General features: G+C 46.7%; 1 pseudogene; it reads left to right on the top strand.

Moving 5' to 3' along the window:
• LOC102257207 overlaps positions 1 to 4154 on the top strand; it is a 33727-nt pseudogene extending 29573 nt beyond the window's left edge.
• Positions 4155 to 9376: the final 5222 nt, after the last annotated feature.

Raw genomic sequence — 9376 nt, 5'->3', positions numbered from 1 at the left:
CGGGGGAATGTCAAGGGGGGGAAAAAGGAGACATATGTAATACTCTTTGTAATACTTTAAGAAATAAAAATTATAAAAAAAAAAAAAGACAAATTTTTAAATCAGGTGAAAACACTTTTTGGAAGAGAAAAAAAAAAAGATGGCCTGGGTTAGACTCACAGCTATGAAGATGGAAAGAGATGGCCTGGGTTCATAAGGCCTCAGTATGAGGGCCAAATGGTCCAATGGTTATGGAGTCACTGCAGTACTACAAAGTCCCAGCAGGGGGCAGCCTAGTCTCAGTTCCAGACAAGGGTTTGTGTATGGCCATCCAAGCCAATCTGTTTTTAAAAATGTTACGTGAATGTTTCCAGATTTTATGTATTTTTATTTGCCATTGTATCATAATACATAAAGTAATTGCTAACTCAAGAATTCAAACCAGAACAGCAATGTGAGAAGTAAAAGAAATGAAAGCTAGTCTTTACTTCCTTAAGTTTTAAAAATGCTCTTTTTTTAATATATATTTTATTGATTTTTTACAGAGAGGAAGGGAGAGGGATAGAGAGTTAGAATCGATGAGAGAGAAACATCGATCAGCTGCCTCCTGCACACCCCCTACTGGGGATGTGCCTCTAACCAAGGTACATGCCCTTGACCGGAATCGAACTTGGGACCCTTCAGTCCCCAGGCCGATGCTCTATCCAGTGAGCCAAACCAGCTAGAGCTCCTTAAGGCTCTTTGGCAGTAGATCTTAGCAGAAAGTTTTTTCTAGATTTCTTTTTAATCAACATTTGCACTTTTGATGATTACATCTATATTCATCCATACTGGGTTTATATTTCATCCACGCAAATTAGATGTGCACATGTAATGAAAGCAATAGCACTGCACTAGTTTTAACCAATTAACAAGAACTCATCATCCTTTTACTCTAAACATAGCCCAAGGTCACAGGAAATCAAGTCTCAGGCCCCCAGAACTAACTCTCTGCAGAGTTTGTATGAAAGTGCCCAGGGCTTCTATTTAGCTCCAAGTATCATGATAATAGCTACCATTTATTAAGCCATTACTATGTGCCAGATGCTTCATTTACAAACTGCTACTCTTCATAGCACATTATCAGAGGTCATAACCATCCTCATTTTTCAGAGAATTTCTGCCCCCGGTCACACAGCTGATATAGAGGGAGTTTGCAGCTAGGCCTTTGTCTGCCAAGCTCATGGTAACTCGCTGTAACACTCAGTTGTTCTAGTCCCAGGAGCTTTGGCTTGGAGAGTCTCTGAAGTCCAGGCCAAGGCCTCAGGCAGCATGTGCAGAGGAGGCGCCCTTTCCCACAGCTCCCGGCTCTAACCTGCAGGGGCTGCCCTAGAGCTTTTTCACCCTGACGCTCAGAGGATTCCTGGCACCTACTCCCAGAAGGAAATCTAAGTGAACGAGGGCAGGGCTGGGATAACAAAATGAATCCAAGGAATGAAGTAAGTAAGGGGCAGAGGCCTGAATTTTCAGTCTCTTGCGGGACCTTGATGGAAACTCCGTTTATAAGCAGTGTGGGCTCTTCCTGAATCCAGGAAAAAGGACAGCTGGGGGTCTGTCTCTGTGGCAGCAGGGCCTGTGCACCCAGCCAAGGCTTTCTGTGGCTACTGGGAAGGGGGTGTTGAAAATCTTGGACAGGACTAATCTTTAGAGTAATGCAATGCTTTTACATAAATCCTTTTCACTTCATGTTGCCCTACACCATATATAGATAGATAGATAGATAGATAGATAGATAGATAGATATAGATATAGATATAGATATAGATATAATTTTATTGATTTCAGAGAGGAAGGGAGAGGGAGAGAGATAGAAACGTCAATGATGAGAATCATTGATTGGCTGCCTCCTGCATGCCCCCTACTGGGATCGAGCCTGCAACCCGGGCATGTGCCCTTGACCGGAATCAAACCCAGGACCTTTCAGTGTGCAGGCTGACGCTCTATCCACTGAGCCAAACCAGCGAGCGCACCCTGCACCTTTTAAGAATGAACATTTATCTATATTACATATGGTAGGCAGTGAAGCTGTTCTCCAAAGTTTTTGAGTTTTTGTTGGTCCTTATTTTATCTTTCTCTCGCTCTTTTTTTAAAAAAAATCTTTATTATTGAGAGTATTATAAGATGTCCCCCACCCCGTAATCCCCCCTCCACCTGGTTCCTGCCCTGCCCCAGGCCTTCACCACCCTTTTGTCGGTGTTTATAGGTAAGATCTTTGGTTAATCTCCCCCTCCTCCCCCTTCCCTCTGAGATTTGTCAGTCTGTTCCATGTTTCCATACCTCTCATTCTATTTTACTCACCAGCTTATTTTTCATTAGAGTTCCTGTTGATTTATTTTTATTTTTAGGTTCAATTGTTGATGGATATGTATATATTACCATTTTACTCATATTTCTTCTTCTTCTTCTTCTTCTTCTTCTTCTTCTTCTTCTTCTTCTTCTTCTTCCTCCTCTTCTTCTTCTTCTTCTTCTTCTTCTTCTTCTTCTTCTTCTTCTTCTTCTTCTTCTTCTTCTTCTTCTTCTTCTTCTTCTTCTTCTTCTTCTTCTTCTTCTTCTTCTTCTTCTTCTTCTTCTTCTTCTTCTTCTTCTTCTTCTTCTTCTTCTTCTTCTTCTTCTTCTTCTTCTTCTTCTTCTTCTTCTTCTTCTTCTTCTTCTTCTTCTTCTTCTTCTTCTTCTTCTTCTTCTTCTTCTTCTTCTTCTTCTTCTTCTTCTTCTTCTTCTTCTTCTTCTTCTTCTTCTTCTTCTTCTTCTTCTTCTTCTTCTTCTTCTTCTTCTTCTTCTTCTTCTTCTTCTTCTTCTTCTTCTTCTTCTTCTTCTTCTTCTTCTTCTTCTTCTTCTTCTTCTTCTTCTTCTTCTTCTTCTTCTTCTTCTTCTTCTTCTTCTTCTTCTTCTTCTTCTTCTTCTTCTTCTTCTTCTTCTTCTTCTTCTTCTTCTTCTTCTTCTTCTTCTTCTTCTTCTTCTTCTTCTTCTTCTTCTTCTTCTTCTTCTTCTTCTTCTCTCTTTGAGTCCCTTGAAGCTCTCATTAAGATTCTTGAGTAACCTTATAACCATTGTTTTGAACTCTGTATCCAGTAGTTTGCTTGCTTCCATTTCTTTCATTTGTGACATGTTTCTTTATCTCCGCATTTTGGCTGCTTTCCTGTGTTTATTTCTATGTATTAGGTAGAGCTGCAATGTCTCCTGAAATTGGTAGAGTGGCCTTGTGTAGTAGGTGTCCTGTAGGGCCCAGAGGCTCAGCCTCCCCAGCACCTGAGCTGGGCACTCTAGGTGTGCCCCTGTGTGCACAGTCTTGTTGTAATTGAGCCTTGATTGCTGTTGAAGTCACTGGGAGGAACAATTGGCTGTAAGGACCAGCTGAGACTACAGTGGATGTACTGCTGTGCAGGAGATACTCTATGGAGCAGGACTTGCTTCAGTGGGGCTTTGGTGCTCACTGAGTCTTCCCCTTGAGTGTGTTGCTTGTGGATGTGTAGAGTTATAATCTGGTATGGTATGTAGACCATTTTCTTCCTCGTTGTGATTCTTCTTCATGAAGACTAGTTCTCCCTTGACAGCCTCAATCTCTGTGTCCAGCTGTAGCCAAGCGATATCGATGTCATCGGTACCTTTTGGAGCCCACTGATGTCACTCTCCACAGACTGTCGCATGGCCAGCTCCATCTCATACTTGAGTCTGAGGTCTTCAGCAGCAAGACAGGCATTGTCAATCTGCAGAATAATGCAGGCATTGTCCGCAGAACTTGCAAAGATCTGAGCCCTCAGGTCCTAGATCAAACATGTCAAACTCAAAGGCTAACACGGGCCAAAGAAACAGGGCATGCGGCCCACGGGTCAAGAGTTTGACATGCTTGTCCTAGATGATCTTGAAGTAATGCCTCCAGCCTCTCACCTGGGGCCCCTTCTTCTCTAGGGTTCCTGCATTTTGCTCTTCAGTCTCAATTATCAGCCTCCAGGCTCCTCACCTTCTCCAGATAGAGCTTTCATTCAGGCATTGCATAGTCTCCTTCTCTCTCTGGATGCCCCCTATGCCCTTTGGACCCCTGAACCACCAACTGCCCCAGATGCTGGTGGAGTGGGACAGAGATCTGGGAGCTTGAGCTTGCAGAGACACTGGCCATGCTGCTGGCTAGCCAGGCCTAGTGGCTGGGCGACTGCATGGAGCCCAGAGTCCAATAGTTGGTGGAGAAGCTGGCGTGGGTGCTGAAACTCACGTTGTTGGGGAGGAAGGCGAGAAGCCAAGTCTCAAGTTTGGGCCATTGGAGTAAATGAATGGTTTAAGGAGCAGTTTGTGCAGAAAAAAAAGGATTTTGGAGACAGATAGATTACAATTAAATATTAGCTCTGCCACTTACTATATGTGTTATTTTAAACAAATTTTGAAATTCTTTTTCTAACACTTATTAGAATGGCAAACAAACAGACCATACCAAAAACAGAGCAACTAGAACTAGGGATGCAAAATGGTACGGATACTTTGGGAAACAGATTAGCAGTTTCTTATAAAATTAAACATGCACTTATTATATGTCCCACCAATCCCACTATTTACCCAAGAGAAATGCAAACTTATGTTTACACAAAAGCCTGTATGTGAATGACTATAGAGGCTTTCTTTGTAACTGCCCCAAACTGGAAATACCCCAAGTGTCCTTCAACTGGTGAGTGGATAAGCAACCCGAGATGCAGCCATACAGTGGAATACTACGGTACTTGACAATGAAAAAGGAGCTGCTGATAAAGGCAACAATGAAGATGAATCTTCAATGCACCATTCTAAGTGAAAGAAGTCAGGCTTGAAAGTCTACATATTATTTGATTCCGCTTATAGGTCACTTTGGAAAAGGCAAAGGTATAGGAAGACCAATTAGGGTGGGTGAGGGACAAGTGACTACAAAGGAGTAGCACAGGTAACAGGAGCTGTTTGATAGCTTGATTGTGATGGTGGTTACAGGACTCTGTACATTGTCAAAACTCAAAACTGTATGTCGAAGTGCATTTTACTGTTTGTAAATAAATTTGTCTTTCAGGGGAGAGCGTGAACACAGTCCCTCCCAACCACAAATTGCAGTCAGGTTTCCCACATTTGAGGACATGGTAGAGGTCAGCACATCTGGAGTGCACTAGACAAGCCTCGCCTTGGGAAAACCACCTTCATGATCATGGTATCTCCCCTGCCAGGTAAGTACGTAAATACAAATTTAAAGTAAATTAAAAGCCAGACATGAAAGGCCACATATTGTATCATCTCATTTATAAGAAAAGCCCAGAGTAGGCAAATATATAGAGACAGAAAGTGGATTAGTGGCTGCCAGGAGCTGGAGGGAGGGAAGAATGGGGAGTGACTGCTAACGGGTGTGGGGTTTCTTCGTAGGGCGACGAAAATGTCTTGGAATTAGTGGGGATGGTTGTATAACCTTGTGATTATTACAAATCATTGAACTGTGCCCTAGCTGGTTTGGCTCAGTGGATAGAGCGTTGGCCTGTAGACTGAAGGTTCCCAGGTTCGATTCCATGCCCAGATTGTGGGCTCCATCCCCAGTGTGGGGCGTGCAGGAGGCAGCCAATCAATGATTCTCTCTCATCATTGATGTTTCTATCTCTCCCTCTCCCTTCCTCTCTAAAATCAATAAGGATATATATTTTAAAAAATCATTGAACTGTACACTTTTAAATGGCAAATTTTGTGATATGTGAATTATATCTCAATTTTTAAAAGTAATTTTAAGATAACCTTCCTCAGCCAATTTTCCCACGAGATGCCTGGGGTCATCAGGCCCACCTCTTGCCTTGGAGCGGGTAGAGCTGTTGCCTCCCCGCCTCACCCCAAGGTTGTTCTTTCTGGTACTTTGGTGCTTAGCCCTCCCAGTGGCTCCGGGCCAAGCTGCAGACGCACCTAAGGGAGAGGAAAGTAGTGCTGTGGATACAGCGCCAACCTGCAGGTAACCAGGTGGGGCTGGAGGCCTGCACAGGGCCCTGGGGACAAGCCGAGAGGAGCAGGGTGGGGAGGGCATGCTCCCAGAAGTGCCCTGGGATGGATTGGGTGAGGGGGAGGCAATGCCTGGAGGCAGAGGGAGGCTTGGGGGAGTGAGTGGGCCTGGAACTACCACTCCTGTGACTGCCCTAACCCCCCAACGTCCAGGCTTTCTCCTCAAGGTGGAGGCCCTGTTCACCTCTCTCCTTCCTGCCCTCGGTCCTGCTTGCCCATTCGAACCTGAGGCGGGAGAAGACAGGGGCTTAGGCAGGCAGGGAGGGAGGGAGGGGCTCTTTCAAACTTGAGAACCCACATGGCACCCCAGGGACTGAAAAGTACCCACAGCAGCCACTCCCCAGGCCAGGCAATGCAGTGACCAGGCTGGGGTCTGGCCTGGTGGTCTGGGCCCACACTGGCAGCACCAGCACCCTGCATCCCTCTGCTTTCAGTTCCTGGGCAAGAGGCAGGGGTGGTTTGGGGTGAAGGCCTAGGGCTTGCTGTGGCCATGACAATGTCAGGGCCTCCCAGGCCAGAGAAAAGTGAGGTTTGCACTTCACTTACATTTTTCTTATGAGGCCAGGCTAGGAAATAGTTGGAAATAAAAGCAATGGTGGGCAGGCAGACTACCCTCAAAGACAGGCTCTTGTGCCACCTGTGCCCCTCGGGGTGAGGGGAAGGGCATCTCAGTGCAGAGGATGCTGTGGTCATGGGTGCAAGGAGGTGCAATAGTCTTGGCGTAGATCTTTCCTGGGTGGGTGACCCCCACCTATGGTTCCACTCCACCTGCACCAACTCTTCATGACCCAGCCTCACCCTCACTGGAGAAGCAAAAGCCCTGGAGGCCAGGGCTGGGACAAGCAGGGGAGAGGGGGGAGAGGCTTGGGGCTGGTCCTTAGGTATTGCTTCCTCCCATTGACCCCCATCGCTTGGACATGGGTGGCTGGCAGGGGTGGGAGTGAGACCAGGGTTGGGGCTCCTCCACCTGCAGGACCTCTAATCTCTCATCCTCGAGGCTGTTCTTACTCACCTGACCTCACCCACTCCCCAAGGGCACAGGTGGATGAGCCCTTGCCTCTGAGGAGCCTTTGGGCAGCACCTGGCGATTCTCTTGGTGGTTTTCCCAAGTCCTAGGTCCCGCATCATCTCCTCTGGCCTAAAACCCCACCTCACTCTTTCTTTCTCCTGCCCTTCATGCTCCTGCCTTTCATGCTCCTACCCTTCATGCTCCTTTCCAACCTTTTCTGACCCAGGTCCTGGCTGCTGCTCCAGGGCCCTTCTTCCCTAAATGTAAATTGCGGAGGAGAGACACCAGCCAGGAAGTGAGCTTGTGTGCTAATTCCTGGGGCCTGGCTCCTCCCTCCTCAGACACACGCCAGCCTTTGCCCTCCCAGTATTTTAGCCCTTTTCCTCAGATCATGCAGTGGTTCTCAACCTTCCTAATGCTGCGACCCTTTAATACAGTTCCTCATGTTGTGGTGACCCCCAACCATAAAATTATTTTCGTTGCTACTTCATAACAGTAATTTTGCTACTGTTATGAATCGTCATGTAAATATCTGATATGCAGGATGTATTTTCAGGGGTCGCGACCCACAGGTTGAGAACCGCTGCCTCCGAGTGTCTGAGGGGGGAACTCCTGGTTGGCCCCTTCGCTCCCCCAGGTGACATTTTCTCCACATGTCACCTGCTCTGGCAACACTACCCCAGCTGTCCCCCACTCCCCTGTGCTGTGGCTTCTTTGCTCATGGTGACGGTGTCCTCGCCGCCAGAGCTGTTTATATTGTCCAGGGACTTCTCTTCCCCAGCTAGTCTGTTGAATGATGCGCCATATCTACTGTGTGTTTGTGCTCTTGAGAACATGATTCCTTTTCCTACCGGTTTCTCTCTCCATTTCTTGCTTGAGAAGTATGTGTGTGCATGTTTAGGCCTCTGTAGGGTGTCTTTTCAAAGAGACAGAGCAGGCCCGCTGGATTCAGGGCAGAAGGAAGCTTTTGTGTTGGTGATGCCCTGAGGTTCCATTTGGCTCCTGGTGGCAGATAGCAGGGCAAGGTGGGGCCCTGGCTCAGGTGAGGTTCACTACGGTGGGGAAAGCCCAGGGCCCAGCCAAGAGGAGGACAGGCTCCCCGCCCCGTCTCAGGGACCCCCTGAAGCTCCTCTCTCAAGCTTTCTGAGCTTTGGCTTCCTCACGTGTCACATGGAGATACCACACATGCTTTCCTGACCCAACCTGCCGGCTGTGGAGTGGGGAAAATGCTCTACCTAGGATGGTCTGTTCACTGCCCCGGAAACGTCCTGGCTCACTCACTGGACCTCAGCACTGTTGCTCATGCTACATTCCCTCCTTGGAATGTCCCCTCCAGGCCCCTCCCTTCCTAAATCCCAACTCCTTCAAAGACCCCGCCTATTCTTTCTCCTCTATGAAACCTTCCCTGATTATCCCTGCTGACAGCTGTCAGTCTCTTCTCTCAGCTTCTGTAACTCTGAGTTAGCCTTACCCAGTCCCATGTGATTGCTTTATCTCAGGGGTTCTTCACCTCAGCACTACTGACCTTTTGAGCTGGATAAGTCTTTTTTTTTAAATATATATTTTATTGATTTTTTACAGAGGAGAAGGGAGAAGGATAGAGAGTTAGAAACATCAGTGAGAAACATCGATCAGCTGCCTCCTGCACACCCCCTACTGGGGATGTGCCCACAACCAAGATACATGCCCTTGACCAGAATCGAACGCGGGATCCCTCAGTCCACAGACCGACACTCTATCCACTGAGCCAAACCGGTTAGAACGAGCTGGATAAGTCTTTATTGTGAGTGGTTATCCTGTGAATTTTTGGAGTCAGCAGCATTCCTGGCATCTACCCACTAGATGTCAGCAGTACCCCCCAGTTATAATGGCCAAAAATGCCTTCAGGTGTGGCTACAAAATCTTCCCAGTTGAGAACCATTACCTTCTTTACTATTTAGCTTCTTTATTTTTAGGATATGTTTTTATTGATTTTAGAGAGAGAGGAAGGGAGAGGGAGAAAGATCAATTGGCTCTCTCTCCCTAGCACCCTGACCAGGGATCGAGCCAGAAACCTGGGCATATGCCCTAACCGGGAATCAAATTGGTAACCTTTAGGTGCACGGGACAACATTCAACCAATTGAGCCACATCAGCCAGGGCTAGCTTTTAATATTTTATTTTCTGCCTGACCAGTGTAGCTCAGTGGTTGAGCACCTACCTATGATGGTTCAGATTATTTTGTAATTCAGATTTTGATTTGAATAAGTGCTGGAAGCTGGTCCATCCTTGCTGCTTGACACAGTCGCTGCAGGGAAGAAACATCTGCACAGCATATGTTTCAAGGGACCTGGCGTATATGGCATACTGTTCTTAATATGTTTGCTC

The sequence above is a fragment of the Myotis brandtii genome, unplaced genomic scaffold, assembly GCF_000412655.1.
Source record: "Myotis brandtii unplaced genomic scaffold, ASM41265v1 scaffold280, whole genome shotgun sequence".
NCBI lineage: Eukaryota > Metazoa > Chordata > Mammalia > Chiroptera > Vespertilionidae > Myotis > Myotis brandtii.
Note: the sequence above shows the minus strand (reverse complement) of the source record. Positions and strands in the feature narration are given on the sequence as shown.